This window comes from Moschus berezovskii, chromosome 12, assembly GCF_049115385.1.
Source record: "Moschus berezovskii isolate FMDL1 chromosome 12, NW_MosBer_1.0, whole genome shotgun sequence".
In the NCBI taxonomy this organism is placed as follows: domain Eukaryota; kingdom Metazoa; phylum Chordata; class Mammalia; order Artiodactyla; family Moschidae; genus Moschus; species Moschus berezovskii.
The window spans coordinates 46,447,726-46,463,653 of NC_142471.1; the positions used below are offsets into that span (position 1 = coordinate 46,447,726).

The following is a 15,928-nucleotide window of genomic DNA, read 5'->3' on the forward strand; positions in this document are numbered from 1 at the left end:
GTATAGCTATAGTAACCAAAACAATACGGTATTAACACAAAAACAAACACATAGCTCAATGGAACAGAATACAAAACCAGGAAACAAACCTATGCACATTATGGTCATAACATATTTTTCTCATTCAAATAAAAAGAAATATGTACTTTTTAGCTCAGCAAAAAATATATATATTTCCGCTGAAAATACCTAAAGCAGTAGTAGTAATAATCACCCCAAGCATGCAGACCTTAGCATGCAGGAATGTTTGAGACGATTCTAGACTGTCATATCAGAAAGTAAAGAAGTTAACCAAGACTACAAAAAAAAAAAAAAAAATAGTCAAAGGACCCAGCAGCCAATTTGAAAGAATTCCCAAGGATGGGGCAATTTAAGCATCGAAAAGTACAATGCCTGCAGTGAATTGAACTATATCAAAGAATTTAAAATCTGTGAGTCAATAATGATTAAAAAAAAAAAAGGCCACAATGTTCACATTGGAGATTGCTAGAAAACCAAAGAATTTTCTGAAAAACTAGTAAATAATTGGAAGGAACCAAGCATTTATTTGGACATTCCTGGATAAACTCTTTTAGGAAATCCAACTGATTCTTATTTATAAAATAATTACAGCTGATAAATGCAGAATTACTGTTACAGAGAATCCCCACTTTGCAACCCTAATAAAATAATGAGCCTGGAAAGTCATCAATGGCTGCCAAATCCATTGGGTGGAAGGTTGATGAGAAACTTCTTACTGGATTGATCAGGCTGATATCGCCTGAATTCACTGATGAATCTTCACATCCTGAAAGGGAAAAAAAGGTGACAGCTTTCCAGTGCTCCTGATGAAGTGCAATAGGAAAGACACAAACTGGAAAATAGTTTTAGAAAAAATCCAAATCTGATAAGCCTCTAGATCTAATGGATTTGGCAGTTTAGTGCTTAACCTTAGTTTCTCTACTCTGAATAGCTACTCTCTACAGATACCAATAAATTTGTTCTCTATTCTATCAGAGAATATGACTTACAAATGATTTTGTGACAATAATTTTACTTATAAATCTGAGACTATTTAAGATATTTCCTAAATATTGTTCATGAGACCCTCACCCTAAGCACAATGGATTGGCAAAAATAACAGCCACTTCCAACCCTAAGTCTCTTGTTGGGGAAAAAACTCAACTGTAGCTTCAATCACTATGTTGCCCCTCCCCCCCATCCTGGACCAGGTGCTTCAGTTTGCACAGGCTTGGTAGTACAGAAGCCCAATCACCTGACCACCCAGCTCCAGGCTGCAGAGCCTTCTCTTCTTCTGCCAAGACCTAAGGACTTAAAACAATGTTTCCTGTTCATTTCCTTAGTATCTCATGGTCTTTACCTATCAACTTATATTGGAGATTCCACATTGACACCTTCACCTGCTTCTTTCTGCTAAACCCCCTTCCATTTGCTTTTGGAACTTTCAGCCATGTGCTTCTCCTGAAAGTCTCCTGTTGTGATGAAATGGTTGAGATAGTCTCCCTGTCTCATCAGTACAGGGGGAAATGTGGACATCCCTCTCACTTCCAACAATGAATGTGTCATTGCCTTTAAACCTTAGCCAATCTGAAATCATTTCAAGAAGAGACAATGGGCCTCTAAGATTAGATATACGTAACAAACCCACAGATGCATCATGCATCATCTATTCAGCCCAAAGAACCTGTGGGTGTTTAAAGGCAGTGGGCAATCAGTGGTTAAGACACTACTGGCTAGCATCTGTCTTGTTCGTGGTGACCTGTCAGCCTGCTGAGGAACACAAGATGGTGTCACAGAGCAGCCTGAGTTTTGGAATCAGACAGATGTTGGTTTGAAATGTAAATCAGCCTCTTCCTAAATATTTTCATCTGGACACTAACTATTGCCTTCTGGGCCTCTGGCTCCTCCTTTGCTCTAGGAGTTCACTAACCCTGCACCATTTGATTACTGTGAAGCCACATACGCCATCCCTGAGCACAAGCTCACACGTGGGAGCCCTGATGCGGTTCTTTGTGAACTCTAAAAGGGTTACTTTGGCAGCTAAAGTTGATTTTTCTGGAACATCATGTCCACTCTCAAAGTAAATAGTTTATTCATCGTCTCATCTTGTTCCAGAAGCCTTCATTTATCTTTTGGGGTTTCTGGCATAGTTCTCCAGCCCTGGAAGTCTTTGGCCCCGGATCCCTTCCGAGTTCAGGCTCTTGCATCCAGCAGATCACAGGGCAGCAGCGTCCCCGTCACTTATCTGGATAAGGCACCACGGGAGGGAAAACTCTGGCGAGGACGATCGCATCTGTCACACTGGTTCAGAATGAGGGAGGACAGATAGAAGGTTCTGCAGTTCTCCACTCATCTGAAAATGATGAATGACTTCCTGCCAAGGCCAACAAGTTGCTAATTAATGATCCAGTAATGGCACCCACTATCTGCTGTCTGCCTCATTTGTCTTCCCTGTGTGGACAGATTAAGGACTGTAAATACAGTCTGGTACTCTTGTTCATTGCGGGCTTCTCATTCTCTGTTGTTTTAAGGCTGGTACATTGGAGTAGGTGCCAGTGGTGAAGGGCTGAGTGTGTTTCACAGGAGTTCCCAGGGAGTCTGAGGCAGAAGGAGGAAGGAGGTGGACAAGGAAAGCACAGGGTCCTTAACATTCCTTATTCCATTAAATCCTCAGGAGGGAGATGAGGTGGGAAGAATTACTCCCATTTGTAGATGCTCAGAGAGGATCTACAAATAATGCATTCAAGACCACATAGCTAGGAAATGGTTCGTATGAGATCTCAACCCAATCAGTTTGAGTTTTAAACCATTATTTCTAATCACTGTACCACATTCTCCCAAACAAAGCCAGTATCTTCTGAATCCAAACATTATATTGTTCAGAGATTCAGACATATATGAGACAATTAGGGATATATGCACGCGTGCTCAGTCATGTCTGACTCTGTAACCCCATGGACTGTAGCCCACCAGACTCCTCTATCCATGGAATTCTCCAGGCAAGAAGATTGGAGTGGGTTGCCATTCCCTCTGCCAGAGGATCTTCCCAACCCAGGGATCAAACCTAAGTCTCCTGCAATCCATACAATGCAGGCAGATTCTTTACCACTGAGCCACCAGGGAAGTCTTTATGGGTATATACTAAGAATAAAATTCAGTATTTCAAAGAAAGGAGGGATAAGAGCTGGGAAGAACACAAAGACAGCCTTTCAAGTTATGTGGTAAGTTCATAGGTGTTCATTTTTATATTGGGCTTCTTTATTGACATATGTTATATAAAATATATATCAAATAATATATAGAAGAAAAAAGTCTACTGTATTTTTCAAAACCTAAGTAGATACTCTCATGGGCAACAGTTTTCATCAAAAATAAGGTAAAAATAAATCCATTAGTAAGAATTAATGCACAGAATATTATACTAAGTTCTATCAGAGATTAGAAATAACAATCAATACAGGCATACATCAGAGATTTTGTGGGTTCCTTTCCAGACCACAAAGCAAATATCACAATAAAGTCACACAAACTTTTTGGTTTCTCAGTGCATATAAAAGTTACATTTACTCTATCGTCTATTAAATATACAATAACATGCTTAAAACTATACATACCTTAATTTAAGATAGTTTATTGCTAAAAAATGCTAACCATCTGAACCTTCAGCAAGTTGTAATCTTTTTGCTGGTGGAGGGTCTTGACCAGATGTTGACAGATCCTGACTCATCAGGGTGGTAGTTGCTGAATATTAGAGTGACTTTCAAAATTTATTAGAATAAGACAAAAATTAAATTTCCACATTAATTGACTCTTCCTTTCATGAACAATTTCACTGTGGCATGCAATGGTTTGGCAGCATTTACCCACAGAAGAAATTCTTTCCAAGTTGGAGTCAGTTCTCTCAAACTCTGCTATTATTTTACCAAGTTTATATAATATTCTAAATCTTTTGTTATCATTTCAACAATCTTCACAGCTTCTTCACCAGCAGTACATTCCATCTCAGGAAGCCACTTTGTTTACTCATCCATAAGAAGCAACTCCTCATTTGTTATAGATGTATCATGAGATTGCACTATTTCAATCACATCTTCAGGTTCCACTATTAATTCTCGTTCTCTTGCTGTTTCCACCACATCTGCAGCTACTTCCTCCCCTAAAGTCTTGAATCCCTCATAGTCATTCATGAAGGTTGGAATCAACTTCTTTCAAACTCTTGTTCATGTTGACATTTTTGACCTCTTCCCATAAATCACAAATTTTTTTCTGCACTGTGGCATGGGGAATCTTAGTTCCCTGACTGGGGATAGAACTCGGGAACCCCTCCTTTGGAAGCACAGAGTCATAACCACTGTAACACCAGCGACGTCCATGAATGTTCTTACAGACATGCACTTTGATGTGACTTCCTTTAAACCTCATGAACCAGTCTCTGCTAGCTTCAAACTTCTCTTCTTCACCTTATTCACCTCTCTCAGCCTTCACAGAATTAAAGAGAATTATGACTCATGGAGATGAAAAAGAAAGTGACTACGAAAACCAAAGCATCCATCAATTACAATGAAGCCCCTTTGTGAGCGTGCAGGATAGTAGGCAAGTGGGTTATGTAGGAAAGGTAGGCTGGAACCATGCTCCCCTTCTGCGCCTTGGTGTGGTGGCCTCCCCAAGTTGCCTGAGGGGTAAGCCAGGGTGTGGTCAGCAAGGGTGGTGCTGTAGGAGCACAAGGCCAGCAGGGGACTGAGCAGGCTCTGTACATACTCCCTCCCTCCCACTGATTCCTCAAGAAAGCACACATGTGTAGAAAAGAGAGAGAGGGGTCCTTGCTCTGAATTAAGCTTTCACTTAAGGCAATGTTGTGGCTGGTTTGATCTTCTATCCAGAACACTAAAACTTTCTCCAGATCAGTAATAAGGCTGTTTCACTTTCTTATCATTCACGTGTTCACTGGAGTTCATTTCCTTCAAGAACTTTTCCTTTGCATTTACGACTTGGCTGACTGTCACAGGAGGCCTAGTTTTGGGTCTCTCTTGGCTTTGGACATTCTTTCCTCACTAAGCTTAATCATTTCTAGCTTTTGATTTAAAATGAGAGACATGCGACTCTTCCTTTCACTCAGACACATAGAGGCTATTGTAGTGTTGTTAACTGGCCTAAATTCAAGGTTCATGTGTCTTGGGGAGTAAGAAGGCCAGAAGCAAGGAAGAGAGACAGGGAAACATCAGTAAGCAGAGTAGTCAGAACACACACATTTATCAGTTAAGTTTACTGTCTTACATGGGCGTGGTCCGTGGAGTTCCAAAACAATTGCAACGGTAATATCAAAGATCACTGATCACCAAAACAAATATAATAATAATGAAAACATTTGAAATATTGCAATAATTACCAAAATGTGACACAGAAAGTGAGAAAATGCTGTTCAAACCTGCTCAACACAGGGTTGCCACAAAATTTCAATTTGTTTTTAAAAAAAAAAATCTACAAAGCCGAATAAAATGAAGTGTAATAAAAGAGGGATGCCTGTCTAAAATTCTTGTTTGCATGATACAAAATGATAAGGAGGCCAGGATAAGGCATATAGAAATGACTTATCATTTTAGAGACTTTATTAGAATCATCTGCCTATGGTCTGTTTTACAAGGATCTTCTCTAGTCCAGCGAGAGGATGCTCAGAAGACCAGAATCCCAACCCCATTGCTAGGGCTGCACTTTTCGGTCCTTCCTGTAATTCAGGGCCTGACTGCCACCAGCCCTGTCAGTGCCGCTGCCTGCCCACCTGTAAGCTCCAGAGGAAATCCACCTTTGTCACCCAGGTGTCAACAGCCACGGGACTTGAGGAGAACACTCTGGTGAGGAGGAGTCTTATTCCTTCTGCTTCTGAACTCCTTTCACAAAGGAAAGGTAAGCCCCCTCAGGATATTCCCTTTCCAAAGGTAAATAACAGCCAATACTATTCACAGGCACAGGGAATACTTCTCTTCTGCAAATACAAATGTGGCATAAGTCCCACTCCAGTGGCCCTGCAGGAAAGGTAAGTCCTTGAAGACAGGCACTGCTCACAGTGCCCAGCCTGGAACAGTGCTCACAGGACAGGTACAAAGATAACATCAAGGAAGTGAGGTTTACCTTAACCACCTCTGCATCTTCTGTCTTGAGGATTCCAGGGCCCACTCTCCAAGGTCTGGGTCCTATAGACCATGCCCACCTTCTGGATTTCTACCACACCCTTCCCTGTCCTCTAACACCAATGTCTCTCACATCAGATCATTTCTTCCTCTAATAGAATAAGCACTATCTCAGGAGTCGGGTGGGAAAGTGTTCATAGCTAATAAGTAACTGGTGGCAAAGGACACACAGGACTGGGCATCCACTGTAAAGAAAACAAACTTATAGGCACATTTTAATTGAGCAAGCTTTCATTGATACTTACATTGTTGTACAGAAATGCATTTCAACTGGTTTAAATCCAACACCGTGAAGGGAGAAATTATGGCACCAAATGTTCTCTCTTCAGTTATACTAAGACTAATTTATATCCCTATGTAATCTACAGTTATCACTTTTCCAGGCTTTGCTGCAGTGTGTATCAGTGTGTACAGTTTTTCAACATTAGATACAATTCTTAAATCTATGAGAAGAAAAAAACACACTTTGAGCCAACAAATGTTATCAAATCCACTAGATACTGTATAAGAACAAAATCTACTCTGAACACTGATCCTCAAAACCAGGACACCAAAACATTAGGTGTTGTGCTAATTACAGAATCAAGCTGATCACATTGATTGAAAGTTTCTTTTTTTTTAATTTATTTTAATTGGAGGCTAATTACTTTACATTATTGTATTGGTTTTGCCATACATTGACATGGATCCGCCCCGGGTGTACATGTGTTCCCCATCTTGAACCCCCCTCCCACCTCCCTTTCCATCCCATCCCTCTGGTTCATCCCAATACACCAGCCCCGAGCATCCTGTATCATGCATTGAACCTGGACTGGCGATTCGTTTCACGTATGATAATATACATGTTTCAGTGCCATTCTCCCAATTCATCCCACCCTCTCCCTCTCCCACAGAGTCCAAAAGACTGTTCTATACATCTGTGTCTCTTTTGCTGTCTCGTATACAGGGTTATCATTTGCATCTTTCTAAATTCCATATATATGGAATATGCGTTAGTATACTATATTGGTGTTTTTCTTTCTGGCTTACTTCACTCTGTATAATAGGCTCCAGTTTCATCCACCTCATTAGAACTGATTCAAATGTATTCTTTTTAATTGCTGAGTAATACTCCATTGTGTATATGTACCAAAGCTTTCTTATCCATCCATCTGCAGATGGACATTTAGGTTGCTTCCACGTCCTGGCTATTATAAACAGTGCTGCAATGAACATTGGAGTACATGTGTCTCTTTCAATTCTGGCTTCCTCGGTGTGTATGCCCAGGAGGGCGATTGCTAGGTCGTATGGCAGTTCTATTTCCAGTTTTTAAGGAATCGCCACACTGTTCTCCATAGTGGCTGTACTAGTTTGCATTCCCACCAACAGTGTAAGAGGGTTCCCCTTTCTCCACACCCTCTCCAGCATTTATTGCTTGTAGACTTTTGGATAGCAGCCATTCTGACTGGTGTGAAATGGTATCTCATTGTGGTTTTGATTTGCATTTCTCTGATTATGAGGGATATTGAGCATATTTTCATGTGTTTGTTAGCCATCTGTATGTCTTCTTTGGAGAAATGTCTGTTTAGTTCTTTGGCCCATTTTTTGATTGGGTCGTTTATTTTTCTGGAGTTGAGCTGCAGGAGTTGTTTGTATATTTTTGAGATTAATCCTTTATCAGTTGCTTCATTTGCTATTATTTTCTCCCATTCTGAAGGCTGTCTTTTCACCTTGCTTATAGTTTCCTTTGCTGTGCAGAAGTTTTTAATTTTAATTAGGTCCCATTTGTTTACTTTTGCTTTTATTTCCAATATTCTGGGACGTGGGTCATGAAGGATCCTGCTGTGATTTATGTCGGAGAGTGTTTTGCCTATGTTCTCCTCTAGGAGTTTTATAGTTTCTGGTCTTACATTTAGATCTTTAATCCATTTTGAGTTTATTTTTGTGTATGGTGTTAGGAGGTGTTCTAGTTTCATTCTGTTACAAGTGGCTGACCAGTCTTCCCAGCACCACTTGTTAAAGAGATTGTCTTTTCTCCATTGAATATTTTTTCCTCCTTTGTCAAAGATAAGGTGTCCATAGGTGCATGGATTTATCTCTGGGCTTTCTATTTTGTTCCATTGATCTATATTTCTGTCTTTATGCCATTTACTCCGCGTTCAAATGTTCTTTTGATGAATTTGTCGGGGAGAAAGTGGTCTCTCTGTCCTATTTCTCCACCACCTTGTTCCCTCCTGATTGAAAGCTTCTGAAATGAAGTTTTCAATCAACAATATGCTTTAAGTCAAAACAGTATTCCAACCACTTGATTTCAAGCAAAGTAGATTTTATGTTTAGAGACACCAGTGAAATGTGGTTCATTTATAAATACAGAAGAAACCAAACATCACTGAGTCAACACAAAAATAAAAATAAAACATTTTGAGGACAAGAAGAAATACAAAATTTAGTCTACTTTGCTGTTCTCTTGGCTGCTTAAACCCCACAGTATTTGCAAATATAGCTAAAAGATGCTAATTCTTGAAAGCCTATGTTTTCAGGCATTTCCCATCAACTATACTGGAACACTGTACATTATGTTTTATGAATAGTGTTCTGCCTTCCTGTGCAGTCATTCACTCGATCCTGTGAAGCAACAGTGAAGGGAACACAAAATGAGGGGAACAGATGAATTTAGACACTATCACATATATCACAAAATCATAGGATTTTAAGTCACAAGATAAAAAAGACTGATTCTGCTTTAAAACAAGGTTTACAGAAAATTATCACTGGAATTTCATAGAAATGGCTACTAATGTAAAAGTCAGTGAATGACCCAAGCCAGCTTGATGTACTGAATCCAGTACAACCTTTACACTCGATCTCTCTGATAATAAACTCAGTGATAATAAATCCTTGCATACCACTATTTTACACATTAGTAAAGGCCTAGTCCAGGGAAAGGAACTGAACTGAACTGAATCTCATTTACTGGAAACACAAGATGTCATATGATTTCTGTACAGTCATGTCCGTTCACCCACATCTCAATCTATAATACTCTATGGGTCATCCTTGATAATCAACAAAATAAGTTTATTTTGTCACTATCTTTCAAAAGAGCCCATGCCAATTAAAAGGAAGCCAAACTCTCTAAACCTTAAATGAATATTAAGTCCAAGATCTACCCCAGCTTCTCCTATGGGGGATAAGATTAGTATAAACCCACAGGGTAACAGTGTATTGATTTATTTGAGGCGGGAGAGGGGAGACACACAGGTAAGAAAAAAAATCAATTAAAGGACTAGGAATGCAGGGAGCAATAATGTTAAAGTAGTAATACAAAAAATGAATAACCACAATCATTTTCTTAGGAGAACTCCATTCGTGCAAGGAAAGCTAATTGCTATAGCAAAAAAAAAAAAAACTGTACGAAGTAGAAATTGGTTTCAATAATATTAGTAGTGGGGATGACCCAGAGGGAGAATAAGGAGAGGAGGGAGGTGGGAGGGGGATTCAGAAAGGGGAACTCATATACACCAGGGCAGATTCATGTCAATGTATGGCAAAACCAACCAATATAATATTGTAAAATAATTAGCCTCCAATAAAAAAAAAAGAAAAAATATATATTCTAGAAAGTAGCAGTAAGCAGAATGTAAAATTCTGACAGTAATTTAATAGACCAGTCCCAGATGGTTAGGTTGAAGCCAATACCTAATGAGGACAAAAGCTTTGTCTATGGGGAATTTTGGGTGATTCCTGGAGAAATACTACACTGTGCATAAACCAAACTGAATTGTTTTCATATCTGTTATAAAGTTTCATAGTGTTGTTTCTACAAGCACTTCAGTTTCACAGCAAGAGTGGTATAGAATATCTAAACACACAAGAGAGCATTCATGCTAGATACCTAACTCCTCAGTGTAATAATACATACAATCTAAAATGATTAGACTGTCATCACATCTAGGGCTTTCTGCATCTTGAGGTGGTGGTTATGGAAAGCATGGACCTCAGTATCAATATATAGAAAGAAGCCATCATTTCCTTCTATATGTGTTTTGTATTTTTCTTCATTTTTCTAAATCAGTTCTTCTGTTACTATCATTTCTTAGCCAAATTGGTAAAAATAAAATTGTAATCACTAGATATAGAACTCCTCTGTCAATCAAGGCATTTAAAACTTCAATCTTCTAGGGCAAGGAAAGCAGTGTGGGACATTTAAAACCCTGATTTACAAACAAGGTGGTCAAAAATTTTTCAGGCTTAAAAACTCACAACTTTCCTGAACAGGTCATTATAAGAGTTCTAGCTAAAGTTTGTTTCAAAGCTACTATGAGAAAATTCTGGTCATGGGAATGGCATGAACAGTCCGATAAGTTCCCTATGATTTCATGCCACTCACTGAATCCCTACAAGGACTTAACAGTGTGATATCAGTGACAGAACCTAGCACAAATTCTGCTTTCATGAATGATATCTTTGCAGTAACACCATCTTTTGCGTATAATTGGTCCATAACTTCTGGGTCAAGCTCACTCATCAGTATTTCCTGGATTTGATCCAGCTGACTGATTACCCAAGTCTCTGGGAAATCCAGAGTATACCAGTATGAACTCTCAGAACTCATACGTCCTATACAATACACTGGAGAAGGCAATGGCAAGTCACTCCAGTACTCTTGCCTAGAAAATCCCATGGATGGAGGAGCCTGGTATGCTGCAGTCCGTGGGGTCGCTAAGAGTCAGACACGACTGAGCAACTTCACTTTCACTTTTCACTTTCACACATTGGAGAAGGAAGTGGCAACCCACTCCAGTGTTCTTGCCTGGAGAATCCCAGGGACGGGGGAGCCTGGTGGGCTTCCGTCTATGGGGTCACACAGAGTCGGACATGACTGAAGTGACTTAGCAGCAGCAGCATACAATACGCTGCTGCATTTGGGAAAATTACATTAAGAAACTATTTCTTCCTGTAAATTCCAGTGTGGGTTCCCTTGATGAGATGGCTTCATTAAATTCTTCAGAGAATAAAAGAAATTTGAACTGAGTCAAAATTACTATAATTCTGAGCAAGGTTCGACAGGGAAACCAGTGCTTTCAGCAGAAGGTGGTACCACACATCTTTGTCTCTTGGAGACAAACATGCTATTCTCACTGAATATGTAAGTTTCAGTTTTTGCCACACTCATGACCTTTCAAAAATATATCCCACTGGAATCATGGGGTGATTTGAAGATTCATCAGATCCTTGCTTTGTGACAGGTTGCTGCTGGGAGTACCAAAAGTCCAGCTCTTCTTGGATCCTTTAAAAAAAAAACGTGCAACTTCTATCACCATAAGACTAGCAAACAACCAATAGCCACAGAAAATCAACTAAATCCTTTCTCTCCTTGCTGTGAGTGCCACCAATTACTTCAACTGTGTTACCAAAATTCAGTTTCCTTTTATTGCTTTAAGTTTATATTGACTCTTTTTTAAGAAAAGAATTAATAAAATTTACCTGGACTTTCTATTTTTCTTTGGAGGGCAGAGAGAGAGAGACGAAAGATCACGAGTTTGTTGGAAACAGAGGCAGACACAGTTCCATGTCTCAGCGTCCCCTGTTTGCCATCTGAGGGGGTAGAGCTGGCAGCTAGCAAGTGACCCGCATGTGATAGGGGTGGGGTGGGTGCGCAGCCCTTAGCAACAACCCTTAGTGCCAGACACTTATCGCGAGACACTTAGCTTAGCAGCTAGAGGTTCCACTCTGCCAATAGTCAGGCTCCCAGTGGTTCCCCCAGCAGAGAGTGTGGTGAGAGGTGGATTGCAACTTGAAGGGTCCTGGGGCCGTGGGGCAGCCAGATGACCTGGGGGCCTGGGTCAGGCCGAGGGCTGTGTCCTTCAGAGCCGAACACAGAGCTGGCTGTGTCTTTGCTACAGCTGCCCACTGGCCAGGCCCAGGACTTGAGGCAGCAGTGAACATCCTCCCACCATCCCCACTTCTGTGACCTAATGGCAGGGGCAGTCTCCATGGGTGGCAATCCATGAAGGTCTCAGCAACTGGACTATATGGACACTGCCATTAAAATAACAGCTTCAAGCAGTGTCACTCTCTGTTCAAGTTTCAAAAATTGGTCCAGCTTAGATCAGCGGTCTACCCCTAGGAGGTGACCAGAGGTCAGAGTTAAGTTGCAAGGACACTGCATCTCATTACTTCAGGTCCCCCTCTGTGTTTGGGGCTATTCTCCAAAAAGGGCAATTGTTGTGAGCTAGGAATTCACTTGATTGGTATTTGCTACAACATGTGCTTCTATTGGTCCTATACAAGTGATTCTCTCCAGTTGAAATGAAAAACATAAGGGCCGGCTGGGTCCTGGGTGCCTGGCTCCCTCAGTTATGACGGCTGGGTAGGGTCTGCGGGATCTAGCCCTGCAGGCACCCCCATCTAAGATCCGACTCTTCGCTGGGCTTAGCGCTGGTGGGAGGACCCAGACCAGGTGCTGGACCAATCCTCCCAGGCAGGCTAACTGTCCTGCACGGGCACCTCCCTCCCTCAGCAAGGCCTGGACCTCAGAGGGTGAAAGTCAAGCCCTGGGACTTGTCCTTTCTTACCAGAACTGAGGTAAGTGTTTCAGTGAGGTTTACAGGAATATCATGACCTGACCTCAAAAAGGATCTGACACCAAGAAATCTGCAACAACTAATCACATCTCTTCCTCGCCTTTCTTATAAAAGGGCTTTGCTGCATGAGCCACCCATTGCCTTGCGTGGCCCTGCAATAAAATTTTCTCTGCTCCAGACTCTGACATTTTGGTATTATTTGGTCTTGCTGGGTGTTGGGCACACAGACTTGATTGAGTTCAATAACACATCTAAGGTCACACAAAGATTTTGCACTGGATCTCATTCCCAGTTCAGCCTCCCTCACCACCAGAGCATAAAGCAGTCCTATTCCTAAACACGATACCCTTTCAAATACCAACATTAAACAACTGAACATGACCTGGTGAAACCTTGTTATACCTTGTTCTAACTCACCCATGCACAGTGGCCGGAAAGCAACACAGTACCTGCTCCTGTCTGGTTGTGGCATTGGACAATCAGCTAGCTGGGAGTCCTCACCTGTGAGGAGTAGACCTCCTTTCTGAGCCCAGAGATATCTTCATTTGTTGAGACTTTCTACCCCATGTCTCATCCATAGTCATTCCCTCTCCTTTTTATTCCCCAAATGAGCGCCTCCAAAATAAAGGAGGGAGTCAGGGCACAGTGCTGTATGTGTTGAGAGGGATGAGGGAGCAATGGAGAGTGATTGCTGTGAGGAAGGAAATCAGGCAGACAGTAGAGGCTGCCCAGCCTGCCCTGGGTGAAGAGACAGGCTGTGATGGCACACTCTGGGGGCTGGAGTGTGCCCTGAAGCAGAAGGGAAACAGTGCAGGAATCTCCCTATGCCTTCGTTTTGCTCCCAAGTGACCCTATGTCCTAACCTCTGATGCGTCTGCATCCCAAAACTCAACAGTCCCTAGCACAGCATAGACTCTCCATGAAAGGTTGTGTTTGGCCTTTCGTGGGAACTACCGGATATGCCACGATGCCTCCCCAGGGTCAGAGCAACGATAAGGCCTGTCTCAGGAACATGAGGTGCTGCTGTGAAACACACAGTCCTCTTCAAATGTTACAGAAGGATATTGAGGGTTCAGTAGGTCTTTGACTCCTTTACAAGGTCTTCATCCTAGTTCACAACTTCATTCTCTTTAATATTTCCATCAAGTAACCAAGTAATGACAGATGAATCCGAAGAGATGGTGAGTCATTATATCTACTAAGTGCTAGGCTGTCTGGAACACCAGAGGCCCCCTTTGTACACTCTGGGTTCCAGCAGTGCCAGAGGGAAATCTTGATCTATTGTTTTGAAATCAATAACCTAGATTTTTTTTAATAGTTCAAAATAGACAGAAAAAAATCTTGCATAATCGTTTTGTTACAGTATCTCTGTCAAACCAGTGAGCAATGACAGCTTCCCAGAGCTCTTATCTGCCCAAAATTACTCTTATCTATTCCAAATTAAAGGAAGTTTCCAGTTCAGCAAGTTGGAGCAATTCAGAGAAGAGTAATAATCTGACCTTAGGCAAAGAAAATTAGAAGTTGATCTTTCTCCATTTCTTCTTTTTTTTTCAATTTTTTTAATTCTTTAGCACAATGCCAAAAACATTAATAGTTAAAATTTCACCAAATGAAAAAATACTATAGAATACACAGTTGTAAAAAGCTACATTAAGTTATTTTACAACTGCCTCAAGCTGCAAAAAGAAAAAAACCCAATACCATACGTAAGTTATCCCTCTCTCAAAATAATGCCATTTGTTATAAACCATGAGCACCCCATCAAAAGACGGAAACTGCTTTTGTTAATTCATATATATATATATATATATGACTGTATCACTTTGCTATACACCTAAAACAAACACAACACTGTAAATAAAATATAGTACAATATAAAATAAAAATAAATAACAGACCTTTGGGGCTTTACACCGAGTTAGAGTTCCTATCAGAGGGATAACAGCACCACAGCCGTGCTGAATCCACATGAAGGAGGCACACGAATGACTGGATTACAAGAGTTACAGGAATGAGAGCTGCTCACTTCCCAGAAACTACAGCTCACAGAAAACCAACAAAGGCACGAGATACAGACCATTCACTTATGAATGTGTAAAACTCAAGAAAGTCCACATTATTCCTACAACATGTTGAAAGCGCTTCAGAATTCACACAGTACTAATTTTCTTATGGTTCTGGTTAAATAATATATACAAGTTTATAACAAATGGTAAAATCTGGTGGTTGGGGGTTCCCCACCTCAACACTCTGTATATTAAGAGGCCGTTCCTTCCGGAAGTATATAAATTAGCCTGGGATAGAAACTGCACGCTGAATTTACTAATTAAGAAATGAGAAACCAGAACTATAAAGGTGGCATAGATATACAAGAAACTATTCTTAAGTAATCTCTTAAAACTTTGAACAGAGTTACAGATTTTTCCATTTCTTCTTTTAACCAAGGTTCTCTCCCCTTAGGAATTTATAAGGGCCATGGACCACTCCAGAGATCTCAAGCCAATTTCCACTTATTTATGGGACAGAGAAAACATCAACCACATGATGGAGAAAAATCTCAAATGTCCTTTACTTCTGTTCAAGCACAATGAAGCTCCTTCAAGGTCCATCAGTTCAGTTCAGTTCACTCGCTCAGTCGTGTCCAACTCTTTGCAACCCCATGAATGACAGCACGCCAGGCCTCCCTGTTCATCACCAACTCCCAGAGTTCACTCAAACTCATGTCCATCGAGTCGGTGATGCCATCCAGCCAGCTCATTCTCTGTCGTCCCCTTCTCCTCCCGCCCCCAATCCCTCCCAGCATCAGAGTCTTTTCCAGTGAGTCAACTCGTCGCATGAGGTGGCCAAAGTATTGGAGTTTCAGCTTTAGCATCAGTCCTTCCAATGAACACCCAGGATTGATATCCTTTAGAATGGACTGGTTGGATCTCCTTGCGGTACAAGGGACTCTCAAGAGTCTTCTCCAACACCACAGTTCAAAAGCATCCATTCTTTGGCGATCAGCTTTCTTCACAGTCCAACTCTCACATCCATACATGACCACTGGAAAAACCATAGCCTTGACTAGATGGACCTTTGTTGGCAAAGTAATGTCTGTGCTTTTTAATATACTATCTAGGTTGGTCATAACTTTCCTTCCAAGGAGTAAGCGTCTTTTAATTTCATGGCTGCAATCAG

General features: G+C 41.0%; 1 pseudogene; it reads right to left on the reverse strand.

Moving 5' to 3' along the window:
- Positions 1–9,819: 9,819 nt before the first annotated feature.
- Positions 9,820–11,178, reverse strand: LOC129555605 (S-adenosylmethionine decarboxylase proenzyme 2-like; annotated as a pseudogene).
- Between the last annotated feature and the right edge of the window lie 4,750 nt (positions 11,179–15,928).